Source organism: Heptranchias perlo, chromosome 20, assembly GCF_035084215.1.
Source record: "Heptranchias perlo isolate sHepPer1 chromosome 20, sHepPer1.hap1, whole genome shotgun sequence".
NCBI lineage: Eukaryota > Metazoa > Chordata > Chondrichthyes > Hexanchiformes > Hexanchidae > Heptranchias > Heptranchias perlo.
This window is the reverse complement of record NC_090344.1, coordinates 17145007-17162782: the sequence shown is the minus strand read 5'-3', so window position 1 is coordinate 17162782 and position 17776 is coordinate 17145007. Positions and strand designations below refer to the sequence as shown.

General features: G+C 43.2%; 2 non-coding genes across 2 annotated transcripts; one reads left to right on the top strand and one right to left on the bottom strand.

Annotated features, from left to right (window-relative positions):
• Positions 1 to 2203: 2203 nt before the first annotated feature.
• trnaw-cca (transfer RNA tryptophan (anticodon CCA)) lies at positions 2204 to 2275 on the bottom strand. Its single transcript has one exon. It is a non-coding gene; the product is annotated as a tRNA-Trp (tRNA).
• A 6452-nt stretch (positions 2276 to 8727) lies between these two features.
• trnak-uuu (transfer RNA lysine (anticodon UUU)) lies at positions 8728 to 8812 on the top strand. Its single transcript is given in 2 exon segments — positions 8728 to 8764; positions 8777 to 8812. It is a non-coding gene; the product is annotated as a tRNA-Lys (tRNA).
• The last annotated feature ends 8964 nt before the right edge of the window (positions 8813 to 17776 follow it).

Genomic DNA, 17776 nt, shown 5'->3' with positions numbered 1-17776 from the left:
TCACTGAGTAACCTGTTTTACACAGGGTGAAGCTACAAATCGAATGATAAGGGTCTGGGTTGGAGAAGGAACAGATGAAAGTATCAAATTTTATTGCACTGATTCCACAAACACTGCACACCACATCCTTTAAACATTGTGAACTGATTCTACATAAAACTGGAGAGGGTGTGAATAGAAAGTAACAGAAAAAAAAGCTCATTAATGCATCAAATTTAATTTTGATATTGTTGCACAAACACTGAACATTCCATCCCTAAAACACTGTCCCGATCTAAAATCAGTCAGCAGGACCCTGAGCCACGGTGAAAATGCTGTGATTTCAACCTGGTTCAAAACACACAGCCTTCTGACGTGGAGTCAGACACGACTGTTCTTGCACCAGGCCCACAAGTCAGCGGTTGGAGCTGGATCCATTGGAGGGCGATCGGTGCAGGCTGCCGCCACGGCTCTCGGAATGTGAGAGGCGGAAGCAGCAGCAGTCAGACGGCCTCAACCACAGCACAGTATCCCTGCTCTCCTTCGCAATGCATCACTGACTCTGTGGCGCAATGGATAGCGTGTTGGACTTCCACTCAGTGGTTGGAGGAAATATTCAAAGGTTGTGGACTCGAGTCCCACGAGAGTTGGATTTTAGCTTAGGGAGCTGGGAAGTGAAATTTTGCTGCAAAACCGCAACAGGATGATTCATGTTCGTCAAGGAGGTGAAACTGCCCCGACACTTCATCTTACACAAGTGGCTCCAGTCACACCCGAATTCATGTTTCTTAAACCACTCCGAGCTGGATTGGCGAAACACTGTCAAGAAGGAGACTCAAGATCGGCTCAGACCGAAAGTAAATTTGCTGGACTTCCGGCTCTGTCAGACTGCATGTTCCTTCAGATAGGTTTCTAACTGACGACATGCATCCTGCTGCCGTGCGAGCATTGGTGCTTGAGGGGTAGAATTCTTGCTTGCAATAATTCTATTCCTGTAAAACTGGCTCCTGAAGATCGCAAGATGGAAAGTATCTTGGCTGAGCGGTCAAAGGCGCTGGTTTAAAGCTCCAGTTAAATCCCACGATTTGTAGATGGATCAAAATAATAGTTTGTGTCTCGAAAACGGCATCCTCCCTCCTTTAAACAAGTAATACTAAACATCTCATCTGCTGTTGTAACAGCGTAGTTCGGAGGAACCACATTGCAATTAAAATGAGTAGATGCATTTTGGAACACACCAATTGTGCCTTCAACTCCGGTCGAAATGTTCACAAGCAAAAGGATTGTTTGAGCTAGCTGAGACTCGAATTAACAAACTCGGTATTTCCCGAGCGTGTCCTGTCATACAAGGACCGCGCACTGACCGATTGTGCCGCTGGAGCCCGGTCACTCTGATCACCTGTCCCACTCTGCTGGAAAGAATCTTAAGGTGAGAGGCCCCGACCTGTGGAAACGTGTCCAGTCACTGTGATGAAACTAATATCTGCACTTTCACTTTCAGCTTCTTTCACATCCTCTGCTCCATCGCACGACAATCGGGTTTTCTGCGAACAGGTCAAAATGAACATTGCCAGAAATTCTTCAGTAGAATGATTTGAACCCAGCGCCCACGCAGCGATTGTATTTATTGTCTGAAAGCAGTAAGCTCCGCGAGCACACCGCCTTACCAGTCTTTGACGTTTTGTTTAATGCGCAAATAAATAAATTGGAGCTGATTGACCGCATTTACGCCGTGCTGGGATTGTTCTCCTTCGAGCAGAGAAGGTTCAGAGGAGATTTGATAGAAGTGTTCAAAGTCATAAAGGGTTTAGATAAAGTCAATAAAGAGAAGCTGTTGCCATTGGCGGAAGTGTCGAGAACCAGAGGACACAGATTTGAGGTGATTGCAAAAGAACCAAAGGCGACATGAGGAAAATCTTTTTTACGCAGCGAATGGTTATGATCTGGAATGCGCTGCCTGAAAGGGTGGTGGAAGCAAATTCAATCGTGGCTTTCAAAAAGGAATTTGATAAATACTTGAAGGGGAAAATGCAGGGCCACGGGGAAAGGGACCAATGGGATTGTTCTTACAAAAGGGCAGGTAACGAATTGATGGGTCGAATGGCCTCCTTCTGTGGTGTGTTCATTCTATGATAAATATTATTTTACATACAGTGAATGGACCATCCCTGAAAGACTGCCCCGCGATAAAACAGAGTGACGCTGAAACATTGCGAAAATGCAATGACCCTGACGTGATTCGAACACGCATCCTTCTGATCTGGAGTCAGACGCGCTACCGTTGCGCCACGGGGTCCACAGAACGCAAATGGAGCTGGATCCACCGGAGGGAGATCGCTACGGACAGCCACATGGACTCGAAGAGGCGGAAGCAGCAGCAGCAACAGCGCAGGAGCCCCGCTCTCGAATCCAGCCGTTCCCAGTGGAGAGCTGCCAGTCCCAGCGGAAGCCCTGTCTGGGAGCCGCCTGCCGGTCTTTCTTTGCAGAACGGGACCGATCCAGTTTCAGCTCACACACAAGCTCAGGAATCCCACTCCTGACAGATTCACTTATTTAAACCTTGCTTAGATTCAGTGAATTGGGATTTAATTCAATCCTTATCGGCCCTCCGCTCTGTCAGTTCAGGACTTTATTTAAACCGACACTTGGAGCTCTGTTTTACAGGGTGCCGGCTGTTCCAGCATTTCTCAGTCCCACCACGAACACTTTTTGCTGCTAACTTCTGCTTAATACAAAGTTCCCAGTAACGAGGGAATTTCTCCTGGGTACTGAGTTAAGGAACAATAGAGGTGCGATTGCACTACTTGGTGTATTCTATGGGCCACCAGCTAGTGGGACGGATATAGAGGAACAAATTTGGAGGGAAATTACAGAGACGTGCAAAAGCCATGGAGTCGTGATAACAGGGGATTTCAACTATCCTAATATAGACTGGGATAACAATAATATAAGGCGCAAAGAAGGGGAAGAATTTTTGAAATGTGTTCAGGATAACTTTCTCGACCAGTACGTTTCTGGCCCACTGAGGAAGGAGGCATTGCTGGACTTGGTTCAAGGGAATGACTCGGGCGAAGTGGAGCAAGTGTCAGTGGGGGAGCATTTAGGGAGCAGCGATCAGTATCATAAGGATTAGAATAGCTATGGAAATGGACTCTGTCCACTCTAAAGTAAAAATACTCAATTGGAGGAGGGTCAATTTCAGTGGGATAAGAAAAGATCTGGCCCCGGTAAATTGGAATTAAAGATTGTCACGCAAAACTGTAATTGGACAGTGGGCGGCTTTTAAAAAGATTATTCAGGTATAGAGAAGGTACATTCCAACGAGGTAGAAAGGTAGGGCAACGAAAGCCAGAGCTCCCTGGATAATAAGAGAGATAGAGAGTAAGATGAAGCGGGAAAAATTGGCGTATGACAGGTGTCAGGTTGATAACACAAGTGCCAACCAGAGAGAATATAGAAAGTTCAGAGGGGAAGTGAAAAAGGAAATAAGAGAGGCAAAGAGAGAGTATAAGAATAGCGGAAAACATAAATGGGAATCAAAACGTCTTCGACAGACATGTTAACAGTAAACGGGTAGTAAGAGGAGGGTCGGAGACGAATAGGGACCATAAAGGAGATCTACTCATGGAGGCAGTGGGCATGGCAGAGGTACTAAATGAGAACTTCGCATTGTTCTTTACCAAGGAATAAGATGCTGCCAGATTCTCGATAAAGGAAGATATAGTTAAGATACTGGATGGGCTAAAAAATGAGAAAGTAGATGTACTAGAAAGGCTTGCTGTACTTAAAATAGATAAGTCAACTAGTCTGGATGGGATGCACCTGAGGATGCTGAGGGAAGTAAAGAGGAAAATTGCAGAGGTGCTGGCCATAATCTTCCAGACATCCTTCGATATGGGTATGGTGCCAGAGGACTGGAGAATTGCAAAGGTTACAACCTTGTTCAAAAAAAGGGTGTAAAGATAAACCCAGCAAATATAGGCCAGTCTGTTTAACCTCGGTGATGGAGAAAGTTTTGGAAATGATAATCCGGGCCAGAATTAACAGTCACTTGGACGAGTGTGGATTAATTAGGGAATGCCAACACGGATTTGTTGAAGGCAAATCGTGATTAACCAACTTGATAGAGTTGTTTGATGAGGTAACAGAGAGGGTAGATGAGGTCAATGCAGTTGACGTGGTGCATATGGACTTTCAAAACCGTTTGATAAAGTGCCACGTGGTAGGCTTGCGATCAAGAATGCAGCCCATTGAATAAAGGGGGCAATAGCGACATGGATGCAGCACTGGCTAAATGACAAGAAAGAGAGAGTTGTGGTGAATGATTGTTTTTCGGACTGGAGGGAGGTGCGCAATGGTGTTCCATAGGGGTCGGTGCTGGGACCACTGCTTTTCTTGATATATATTAATGACTTGGACTTGGGAGTAAAGGGTACAATATCAAAATTTGCAGATGACACAATACTTGGAAGGGTAGAGAACAGTCAGGTGGATAGACTTGAAGGGGATATGGACACGCCGGTGGCATAGATGGACACGTGGCAGATGAAGTTTAACACGGAAAAATGCGAGGTGATGCATTTCGGTGGGAAAAACGAGGAGAGGCAATATAAACTAGAGGGCACAATTCTAAAATATTCGAGGAACAGAGAGATCTGGGGGTATATGTGCAGAAATCGTTGAAAGTGGCAGGGCAGGTTGAGAAAGCGGTTTAAAAAGCAAACGTGGTGCTGGGCTTTATAAAAGAGGCATAGAGTACAAAAACAAGGAAGGCATGATGAACCTTTATAAAACACTATTTCGGCCACAAATGAAGTATTGTGTCCAGTTCTGGGCAGTGCACTTTTGGAAGGGTGTGAAGGCCTTGAGAGGATGCAGACGAGATTTACTAGAATGATTCCAGGGATGAGGGACTTAAATTACATGGATAGACTGAAGAAGCTGGGATTGTTCTCCTTGGAACTGAGAAGTTTGAGAGGAGATTTGATAGAGATATTCAAAATTATGGAGGGCCTAGACAGAGTAGATAGAGTAAAACTGTTCCCATTGGCGGAAGGGACATGAACCAAATGGCATAAATTTAAGGTGATTGGCGAAAGAACCAAAAGTGACATGAGTAAAAACTTCTTTACACAGCGAGTGGTTGGAATCTTTGATTTGTGTGCTTTGCATGTGATGAAATTTGATCATTTTCCAGTCTGTATCTTAAGAGTGGGATTAAAAGTTCAGTGCTTCTGACAGCAGGAATCTGGTGCAGCCGATGTTAAATTTATCAATAACATGCAGTTGTCGCCGTTTATCACAGGAACGCCCTAACTGCTTATGCGATCAAGATGAAAGTAGCGCAACGAGGGACATCTGATACAACGCGAAAGGCATCGGGCTATGACAAAAATCCCCACCGTTTTGCTTTTCCAACATAAAGGTTGTGACATTTATTCTCTGAACAGAGAAACAGTCTGGTCTCGCTCACTACAGAAATCTCCATGTCACAGCGACTTCGCCTTTCGGGACCTTGTCTGTCAAGGTGATTTGTGATTTACGTGATGCCAATGTTCCATTACTTTATAAGTTTCATGTCCTTCTATCCGACTCAAACGTTTTTTTTGGTCCACAGGGTAAGTGGTGGAATATCAGCCGAGCTCAGCCGGCAATGATCACGGTACATTTTCTTGCAGACAAAACACACATTGAAACCGTGGAACTTTGAGGCGATGAATCCTTCGGAAAAATAAAATAAGGGCTCGAATCAATCTAACCAATAGCACCATCGAGACAAGTGAAGAGGCCACCTTCTAAACCAGTGATTCACTGAGCTAAACCTTGAGTCTGCAGTGACCAATATAACAGCTGTCTCCTGTCAGTTTACTTTTCCACAATGAATGGTTGAAGTTTTCAGGAATGAAAATCCAACGAAAATCCACTCTTAAACCAGCAACTGTGAAGTTAAGAGAAACGTGCCGGAGAACTACTCAATTTCAGCGCGGTGACAACTGGGCCAGAGTAAAGTTCAGTTAATATGATCGCCGAGTGGCGAGAGGGTGAATTTGGAACTCCTGATCGACCGCTCTGTGAATTTCCCAGATCTGCTTGGAGCACCAATCCCTTCAATTCATCACTTACAGGGACAATTCGATTCTCGGTTTCTTTTCCCTGAACTTGAAGATATCTTCAATATTGAAAGCGACCGATATCAAAGCTAACCTCGTCATCGACATGGCAATTGCAAAGAAAGCTCATTCAATGAAAGTGCAGGTCATTGAGGTGCCTTTAAAGTACAGATTGTTTGAACTGAACTTCTTCCGAAAGCGCTTGAGATTCAGGTGGAGTAATTTGGGGACTTCTTTTCCCTCTTTACAAAAGTTTGAACTGCAGCTCAAGATCAAAAGTCTAGGGCTAAATTTGGGCTTCGCCGATTCAGTCCAAGTAAAATAATGGTATTGGAGAAATTAATTAGACTAAAGATAGACAAATCACCAGGACCTGATGGTTACCATTCCAGGGGATTAAAAGGAATCGGTGAGAAAATTGTACATGCTTTAGTCATGATCGTTCAAACTCTCTTGTTTCATAAATTGTTCCATGGATTGAAAAATTGCCAATGTCACTCCATTATTTAGGAATGGGAGGAGAGATAAAGTAGGAAATTATACACCTATAAGTCTGACGTCTATTGTGCGGCAGTTACCAGTATCTGTTATTAGGGAACAGTGACTGAGCACTTGGATACACATGAATTGATCAGAGAGAGCCAGCATGGATTTGTAAACGATAAGTCAAGTCTAACAACATTGTTGAACTTTTTGAAGATGTAAATAACGTGGTAGATAATGCAGTGTCTATGGGTGTTATATGTATATTGACTTCCAGTGGCATTCGATAAGGTGCCACATAAGAGACTGTTAACAGAAATGAGAGCACATGGAAATTAAAGCAACCTATTGACAAGGGTAGGGAGTTGGTTGGGAGGTAGGAGGCAGAGAGTAGGGATAATGAGTCTGTGCTTTGACAGGCTGTGATTAGTGGTGTCCCTCAGGGGTCTGTACCGGGGCATCAGCTTTTTACTATATTTATAAATGAGGCAAATGAAGAAATAGAGAGCAATATATCCAAGTTTGTCGACGACACCAAGTTCGGTGGCACAGTCAGTAATGTAGATGGGAGCATAAAGTTGCAAAGGGAAATTGATAGATGAAGTGAGTTGGTAAAACTGTGTCAGATGGAGCTTACATAGAATTACATAGAATGTACATCACAGAAACGGACAATTCGGACCAACTGGACTATGCCGGTGTTTATGCTGCAGACGAGCCTCCTCCAACCCCTCTTCATCTAACCCTATGAGCAAACCCTCATATTCCTTTCTCCTCCATGTGTTTATCTCGCTTCCCCGTAAATGCATCCATGCTTTTCGCTTTAACTACTCCTTGTGGTAGCGAGTTGCACATTCCAGCGTGCCTCTTTGTAAATATGGTTCTCTTGAATGCCATATTGGATTAATTTCTGACTATCTTATATTTATGGCCCCAATTTTGAACTCCTCCCCCCAAAATTGCAAACACCTTATCTACGTCTGACCTATCAAACCCTCAGCCTTCTATTTCCTATGGAAAAGAGCCGAAGACTGTTCAATACTTCAATATGGGGAAGTGTGAGGTCATCCACTTTGGACCTAAGCAAAATAGATGAGAATATTTTCTAACTGGTGAGAAGCTAGGAACTTTGTGGGAGGAAATATATTTACGGGTCCAAGTGCAGAAATCATTAAAAGTCAGTGGACAGTTACAAAAAATAATTTTAAAAGTCTAATGGAACTTTGGCCTTTATCTTAAGGGAGCTGGAATTCAAAGGGGTGTAAGTTATGTTACAGTTATATAAACTCTGCTGAGACCACATTTAAATTACTGCATTCAGTTCTAGGCATCACACCTCGGGAAGGATATATTGGCCTTGGAGGGGGTGAAGCGCAGATTCACTGAAGCTGTTTGATGGGAGCACTGGTGACACAGACCGTGCGCGGCTCCAGTGGAGCAATCGGTCAGCGCGCGATATATCTACAATAATTATACGCTCGAGAAATGGCGAGGTTGTGAGTTTCAGCCTCACCTAAAGTCGTTGAACCTTTTGAACATGTTGACCGGAGTTCAAGGTACAAACGGTATGTTCCATAACGCATCAACTCCTTCGTGTCCCCATGTGGGCACTGAAGCTTCTCTGGCCTACCGTCTTGCAATAGCAGGTGAGAGTTTATTTGTTTGTAAAAGGGAGAGGGGGCGTTTGGCGACAGCTGAAATGGTAAAGCGGCCGGCACGACATCTTTAAATCTAAACAACCAAAAACACAATTCTTCTTTCCGTGAAGCAGGGATTCATCTGTTTGAAGTGTCGTGTAGGGAAAATTCTGGAGGCAAATATGCTGCCTTATTCAGCTTTCAATTAATGATCGGCTGAAAGGTCGAGAGGCTTTTTCCAGCTCCCTGTGGAACAAGTTTAGCTTTTGAGCCATTGGGTAAAGTGTTTTCTTTTAATTGCTGCTGAGGAATGACAAGGCATTTTGTACAAACAAGAAGAATTGCAAAATCACGAGTTCGTGTCCATGTTTCTTTCATCATGTTCAACAGAAACAAGGATTCTCCTCAACACGATGCTGAAAATTGAATAAAAGGGATACTCCCCCGAATTCGACATCGACAGGGATAATTCAGAGTCCGACCATGAATCTGTATGATGGAAACTAGTGTAGCAACGAGCCTGAATAGCTCAGTCGGTAGAGCATCAGACTTTTAAAACAGGTAGTGATCTGAGGGTCCAGGGTTCAAGTCCCTGTTCAGGCTCAAAATTTTAAAACAGCTGGCAAGTTCTGCTTTTCCAGCGGACCAAAATTTGCGAAAGGAGCAAGAATTGGCCATCCAGTCCCTCGAGCTTGCTTCGCCATTTGATATCGTCATCGCTGATCTTCGACCTAAACTCCACTTTCCCGACCTCTCCCCATATCTCTTGAGTTCCTTCGTGTCTAAAAATCTATCGATCTCAGCTTTGAATCTATTCAATGTCTCAGCATCCACAGCTTTCTGCTGTACAGAATTCCAATGGTTCACAACCATCTCAGTGAAGAAATTATTCCTCATCTCTGTTCGAAATGGCCGGCCCCTTATGTTGAGATTATAACCATTAGTTCTACACTCTCCAGCTAGGGGAAACAGCGTCCCAGCATCTGCCCTCAAAGAATTTTATATGTTTCAATGAAATCACCTCATTATTGTAAACTCCAGAGAACATCGGCCCATTTTACTCAATCTCTCCTCACAGGACAACCGTCTTATCCCAGGAATCAATCGAGTGAACCTTTGTTGCACCCACTATAAGACAAATATATCGTTCCGCAGGTAAGGAGGTCAAAATTGTACACAGTACTCCAGATGCGGTCTCACCAAACCGGATATAATTAGAGCAAGAATTCCTTTTCCTTGCACTCCAACCACCTCGCAATAAAGACCAACATATCATTTGCTTTCCTAATTGCTTGCTGCACCTGCATGTTAACTTTCTGTGATCCGTGTACAAGGACACACAAATCTCCCTGACTATCAACATTTCGTAGTCTCTCACCTTTTAAAAGATATTCTGCTTTTCTAATCTTCCTACCAAAGTGAATAACCTCACATTTCCACACTTTATACTTCATTTGTCAACTTCTAGCCCATTAACTTAACCTGTCTGTATCACTTTGCATCCTCTTTGCGTCCTCCTCACAGCTTACTTTCCCACCTAGTTTTGTATCGTCAGCAAACTTGGATACATTACACTCGGTTCCCTCATCTAAGCCATTAATATAAATTGTAAATAGCTGAGGCCCAAGCACTGATCTTCACAGCACCCAACTAGTTACAACCTGCCAAGACGAAAATGACCTGTTCATTGCGACTTTCTGTTTTCTGTACGTCAACAAATCCCCAATCCATGCTAATATATTACTCACAATTCCATGAGCCCTAATCTTGTTTAACAACATTTTGCGTGGCAACTTATCGAATGCCTTTTGAAAATCCAAATATTCTACATCCACTGGTTCTCCCTTATCTACCCTGCTATCTACACCCTCAAAACCTATAATGGAGTTGTCAAACACGATTTACCTTTCATAAAACCGTGTTCCATGTGCCTAATCATATTATGAGTTTCTAAGTGCCGTGATACCACGTCCCTACGAATAGATTCTCCCAATTTCCCTACTACTATTGTCGGGCTAAATGGGCTGTAGTTCCTTGTTTTCTCTCACCCTCCTTTCTTGAATGGCGGGGTTACATTTGGTACCTGCCAATCCATGGGGACCTTTCTAAAATCCTGGGAACTCTGGAAGGTAAATCCAATGCGTCCACTTTCTCTGCAGCCACCTCTTTTTAAACCCTAGGATGTAGGCTATCAGTTCCAATGAATTTGTTAGCTTTTAGTCCCATTAATTTATCCAGTACTTTTTCATTACTAATCTTCATTGCTTTAGGTTCCTCTCTCTCATTAGAACCTTGGTTCCCCAATAATTCCGGTATGATTTTTGTGTCTTCTCCTGTGAAGACAGATACAAAATACTTGTTTAACGTCTCTGCCATTTCCGTTTTCTCCATTGTCAATTCTCCTGTCTGTCTCCAAGGGACCCATGTTTACTTTCACTAATCTCTTACTTTATAGACACTTGTAGAAGCTCTTACAATCCATTTTAATATTTCTTGCTGGTTTACCCTCATTCTATTTTCTCCCATTTTAACAATTTCTTGGTCATCCTTTGCTGATTTCTAAAAACCCTCCTATTCCTCAGGCTTACTTCTCTTTTTGGCAACATTGTAAGCCTCTTTTAACGTAATACTATCATTAATTTCTCCAGTTAACCAAGATTGCACCACTTTTCCGGTGAAGTTTTTAACCCTCAAGGGAATGTAATTTTGTTGAAGAATTATGAATTATGTCTTTAAATGTTCGCCATTGCTTATCTACCATCATATGTTTCATCTAATTTCCCAAACGTTTTTAGTCAACTCGCCCCTCATAACTAAGTTATTGGTTTTGTTTAAATTTAATACCCATGTTTCGGACTGAATGACATCACTCTCAAACTCGATATGAAATTCTATCGTATTATGATAATTCTTCCCCAGAGGATCATTTACTATAAGATTACTAATTAATCCTGTCTCATTACACAATACTAGATCTAAAATAGCCTGTTCCCTTGTTGGTTCCTCGACATATTGATCTAGAAAACTGGCTCGAATGCATTCCATCAACATAAAACAGCTCATCTTGAGTTGATAACATGATGTAAGCACGATGGGATGACTTATGACTGGAAGACAAGGCCAGATCTGCCATGTGAATTAGATGTTTGCTGCAAACACGGAGAATTAATGAAACCAAGACTTCCCTGCAGAGCAGGGAGTTGGAAAGAAAGATACTGGGCATTGATAGGCGAAGGATTTTGTCGATAGCAGGATGAATAGAGAAAAGGATCTCAACTCCCTGCTTCTTTTCTACACTGATAAATATAGACAAAAATCTCATCCCCATGCTTCTTTCAGATAATGAATGTCTTAATGCTCAAAAGATTACTGATCCAAGCCAATTATCTCCACTCGCACTTTCCTTCCAATCTTGCACACGTTGCTTAGCTTTGAAATTGTGCACTTTTTCACATTGCGATTCAATTTGAAGAAAACGATGCTGTCATCAGCTAGTGCTGTTCAGGAAATGGAACACAAGAAGATACATAAAAGGCTAATGATAACAGTGACTGTTCGGACACTCTGAGCTACAGATACAGGTCGGCAACATTTAAAGTGTCAGGCAACAGATCTTTTCCAAATCATGACAGAATTGACAAGAAAACTACATGCAGACTTTGATCAGCGGCACGACTTTCGAACAGGAGGCATTTTACAGAAGGCAAGAAAGTGCATTGTGTATCGCTCTTATGGGTTGTAAAATTGAAGAATGATGGGCTGCTGGCTGTTCAGGCAGTTTTCATTCAAGCAAGCAGACCAACGCTGCTTTTCCTACTTGTCCCTTTGAAACTCACTTCACTTTCGCCCCAGACAAGTTGCTCGCACAAAATGGAATTTACTGTTAGAACATGAACGATTTGTTCAGACAACGACAGCCCCATTTTACACTACTTTATCTCCAGCTTCCTCTGCTCCTCCAGATGCCGGTGAAATAGATGTTCAAAGCAAATACTGCGACTTAACGAGAAAAAAACCTTAACTGGAAAGCAGGGGAGGGGGAGAATGATGCTGGGTGTTGAGAGACGATGGATTTTGCAGATACCTGGATTAATAGACACAACGACGTCATCTCCCTGCTTCTTCGGATACTGAATATCTTAATGCTAAAGAGATGTTCTCACTGCCCCAGGCTCTTTTTCTCCTGTCGCATCTCCCACCAATCTTGCCTATGTTGCTTCGCTGTGAAATTGTGCAATTTTTCACACTGGGATTCCATTTGATGAAAACATTGCTCTAATCAGCTCGTGTTGTTAAGGAGGTGGAACACAAGGAGATATATAAAAACCTAATGATATCACTGCCTCTTCGGACAGTGTGAGCAACAGTTAAAGCTGGGCAATATTTAAAGTGTCAGGCAGCAGGTCTTTTCCAAATCTTGACACAAATGGCAAGAAAACTTCATGCAGCCTTTGATCAGCGTCATGACTTTAAAAAAGCTGACATTTTATACCAGCATTCCACACTCTGGACCTTGACCCTTCCCCTCTGATTCTCACTATGAACCGGAGGGATTTGTTTTGAGACAGGATGTCCCAGCTCTCCACCTTTAATGGGACAAGGACAGGACCAGATGGGCTGAATGGCACTGCTTTATGACATCACTGCAGTGCCGAGAAACCCAACTCGGTATGTGAGTGTTTGATTGGGCGGTGTAGAGGGTGTGGAGGGAGCTTTACTCTGTGCTGTCCCTGCCCTTAGAGTGTTTGATGGGACAAGGCGAGGGAGCTTTACTCTGTATCTAACCCGTGCTGTCCCTGCCTTGAGAGAGTTTGATGCGACATTGGAGAGGGAGCATTACTCTGTGTCTCACCTGTGCTGTAGTTATCCTGGGTGTGTTTGATAGGGCAGTGCTGAGGGAGCCTTACTCTGTATCTAACCCGTGCTGTACTTGCCCTCGGAGGGTTTGGTGGTACAGTGTGGAGGGAGCTTTACTCTATATGTAACCCGTGCTGTACCTGCCCTGGGAGTGTTTGATGGGACAGTGTAGAGGGAGCTTTACTCTACATCTAACACTGTACCTGCCCTGGGAGTGCTTGATGGGACAGTGTAGAGGGAGCTTCACTCTGTATCTAAACCATTCTGTACCTGCCCTGGGAGTGTTTGATGGGACACTGTAGAGGGAGCTTCACTCTATATGTAACCCGTGCTGTACCTGCCCTGGGAGTGTTTGATGGGACAGTAGAGTGGATCTTTAGTTTGTATCTTACCAGTGCTGGACCAGCCCCTGGGAGGGTTTGAAGGTACAGTGTGGAGGGAGCTTGACTCTATATGTAACCCGTGCTGTACCTGCCCTGGGAGTGTTTGATGGTACAGTGTGGAGGGAGCTTTACTTTGTATGTAACCCGTGCTGTACCTGTCCTGGGAGTGTTTGATGGCACAGTGTAGAGTGTCTTTAGTCTGTATCTAACCCGTGCTGTACCTGACTGGAGAGTGTTGACACTGGGTGCTCACCTCGATGAGAACAACACTTAACCCGAAGATGAAAAGATAAACCCATCTGCTCCTGCCCTGTGCACAGACGTTGGGAGACATTGAGTGTCCCTAACATATTTAGACAATGCCCATAATCAAATTTTGATCACCTCCCTCAGATCTCCCCTTACCGTTCTTTGTTCTATGAAAAGAGTCCCAGTTTCATTAGTCTCTCCTCATAACTAAAGTCTCTCGTCACTGGTATCATTTCAGTGAATCTCTTCTGCACCCTCCCCATGGCCTTGACATCTTCCCTAGTGTAAGATCGCCAAAACTTGACACAATATTCTAACCACAGCCTGACCAATAACTTGTACAGGTTTACATGACCTCTGTCCTTTTGTACTCTATACCCCTGTTTGTGGAACCGAGGATCACATGTATTTTTTCAACCACTTGATCAACTTGAACTCCCACTTCTAAAGGTTTGTGTATCTGAACACTTCGCAGGTTTTCGAGATATTAACATAACATGGCTACAATATGGTGCAGACATTAAATATCTGATATAATGTGTATTATGGGAAAGAGAAGTTTAATCTGAGTTATAAACTCAAACAGGCGCAGACAGGTCGCCATGTCAACACTAATCAGCCATTCCATTCCACAGAGTCGGCTGGTTGGAATCTCTAATCCGATAAGGGGAAGGAAGAGGAATTCGTCTGTTATTAACCATAATGTACACCTAAACCAGAGTGATCAATATAATAGATTAGATTGTAATGTGTGATGCTTATTTAATGAATATGAAATTTTATCTCCTGCTGTCAAGTAGCATACAGGGTAAGATATGGCAGAAAAGGAAAGCTCATGTCAGACACCGAGAGCTCAATAATACAGAAAGCCGAGAGGAGTATAAAAATTGCAGGGGTGAAATTAAAAAGGAAATTAGGAAACCAAAGAGAGAGCATCAAAAAATATTGGCAAATAAAATCAAGGAAAATCCAAAGATGTTTTATAAATACATTAAGAGCAAGAGGAAAATGAAGGAAAGGGTAGGGCCTTTTAGAGACCAAAAAATGAACCTATGTGTAGAGGCAGAAGATGTAGGTATGGTTCTTAATGAATACTTTGCTACCGTCTTCACAAAAGAGAGGGATGGTGCAGACATTGTAGTTAAGGAGAAGGTGTGTGAAATATTGGATGCGATAAACTTAGTGAGAGAAGCAGCATTAAGGGGTTTAGCATCTTTGAAAGTAGATAAATCACCAGGGCCGGATGAAATGTATCACAGGGTGTTACAAGATGCAAGGGAGGAAAAAACGGAGGCCCAAACCATCATTTTCCAATTCTCAGTTGATACAGGCGTGGTGCTGGAGGATTGGAGGACTGCTAATGTTGTACTATTGTTTAAAAAGGGAGCGAGGGATAGACCGAGTAATTACAGGCCAGTTAGTCTAACTTTGGTGGTGGGCAAGTTTGGGAATCAATTCTGAGGGACATGATAAACCATCACTTAGAAAGGCACGGAGTAATCAAGGACAGTCAGCGTGGATTTGTTATGGGAAGGTCGTGTCTGACTAACTTGATTGATTTTTTTGAGGAGGTAACAAGGAGAGTCGATGAGGGTAATGTATTTGATGTAGTCTACATGGATTTCAGCAAGAGTTTTGACAAGATTGCACATGGCAGACTGGTCAAAAAGGTACAATCCCATGGGATCCAAGGGAGAGTTGCAAGTTGGATCCAAAATTGGCTCAGTGGCAGGAAAAAAAAAGGTAATGACTGGAAGGCTGTTTCCAGTAGGGTTCCGCAGAGCTCATTTCTCGGTGCCTTGCTTTTTGCGATGTATATTAATGATTTGGACTGAAATGTAGGGGGCTTGATCAAGAAGTTTGCAGATGATACAACATTGGCCGTATGTTTGATAATGAGGAGGAAGTTGTAGAGTGCAGGAAGATATCAATGGACTGGTCAGGTGGGCAGAAAAGTGGTAAATGGAATTCAATCAGGAGAAGTGTGAGGTAATGCATTTGCAGCCAGCTAATAAGGCAAGGGAGTACAAATAATTGGGAGGATACTGAAAGGTGTCGATGAAGTGGGGGACCTTGGAATGCATGTCCACAGATCCCTGAAGGTAGCAGGATAGGTAGATAAGGTGGGTAACAAGGCATATGGAATTCTTTCCTTTACTAGCCACGGCATAGACCAGGGAGTTTATGCTGGAACTGAATATAACAGTGATTAGGTCACAACTTGAGTAATGTGTACAGTTCTGGTCACCACAATACAGGAAGGGTGTAATTGCACTTGATTGGGTACAGGGGAGATTTACGAGGATGTTGCCAGGACTGGATAATTTTAGCCACGAGGAAAGATTGGATAGGCTGGGATTGTTCTCTTTGAAACAGAGGAGGCTGAGGAGTAATTTAATTGAGGTGTACAAAATTATGTGTGGCCTAGATAGGCTGGGTAGCAAGGACCGATTTCCCTTAGCAGAGAGGTCAATAAACAAAGGGCAGGGCATAGATTTAAAGTGATTGGTAGAAGGTTTATTGAGGAGCTGAGGAAAACATTCTTCACCCAGAGGCTGGTAGTTGTCTGGAACTCACTGCCTGAAAGGGTGGCAGAGGCAGAAACCCTCAACTCATTTAAAAGGTAACCGGATATGCACCTGAAGTGGCGTGACCTAGAAGGCTATGGACCAAGTGCTGGAAAGTGGGATTTGGCAGGATGGGACGAATGGCCTCCTTCTGTGCCGTAAATTTTCTATGATTCTATGATTCTAATTAACAGTAAGCAGGGTAGTTCAGCGATCAGGAGAACACTACTGAAGAAAAGTAACTGCTGGGAACCAAGCAATGTGTCCTTGTAAACCACAGATTAGGGAAGTTGCAGCTCCTGTGACAGAGATGGATCACAACAGGGTATAAAAATGAGGGGATACTGATGTAAGGGGCAGTTAGGACTGGAGACACCCGAGATCAAGCTCAGGGCGTCCGTCGTTCCATCCAGAGGACTGATCTCGTCTACACGGGGGATTTGCATGTTTACTCTGGAACGGTAGAGGCAAGAGATTTTGCTCATATATTTCTTAATGAGGTATTAAAGTTGCTGACTCTCAGACTTGTTAATCAATAAGACAATGCATTAGTTAGAAACTTCCACCCCTAAGTCTCTTTGCTGCTCTAATTTAAAACTTTGACCATTTAGTTTATATTTCATCTCATTTTTCTTCCTCTCAAAATGTATCACGTCACATTTCTCTGCATTAAATTTCACCTGCCCCATTTACTAACCCGTGGACGTCACAATTGCCCAAGGTGCCAATTTTGGCGTCATCTAGAAATCTTCACCTTGTGTCCCACATATCCAAGCTCAGATCATTCTCTGTATTGAGAAGAGCAATGGTAACACTGACCCTGGAGCACACCACTGTTTACATCCCTCCAGTCTGAAGAACATCCATTAACCACTACTCTCTGTTTTCTGCCCTTTACACAACTTCCTATCCACACTGCCTCATTCCCGATAATACGGGCAGTATTAATTTTATCAACAAGCCTCCTGTCCGGCATCTTACCAAACACCCTTTCACAATCAATGCACACAATATCCACGACATTCCTTTATCAGTAGACTTGAGTTATCTCAAATGATCCATTTTGGCTGTTCTTAATTAACGTGTTTTTCTAACAAATGTTGAAATGCTTGCTCCACCTCATCTGGTTTGATCTGTTTCAAAACGCAACAGAAAGATCAAGTCGTCTTCTGGAGTTTAAGATAAATTAGATTTTAAAAATTACGTTTCAGACAATGACGGACATCTGGGCTTAGACCCGCCCATTCTGTGCCGCAACTCCCGCCCCTCACACACTCCGATTGATTGGAGGACCAACTCACCCCACACCCGCTCACCCCTCCAGTCAATTTCCGCTCCTCCTATTGGTCCGGAACTCTCCTTAATCACCATGGCGGGATTAGTGTTGACGCTGACATCCTGAGGTGCAGTTCGAAAATAAACCTGCATTGAACCCGTCAGTTGCAACATTTTATCAAACGAAATTAATAAAAGTTACCGTAAAAAATATTTTCTGGAGTTTACCAAAGTGG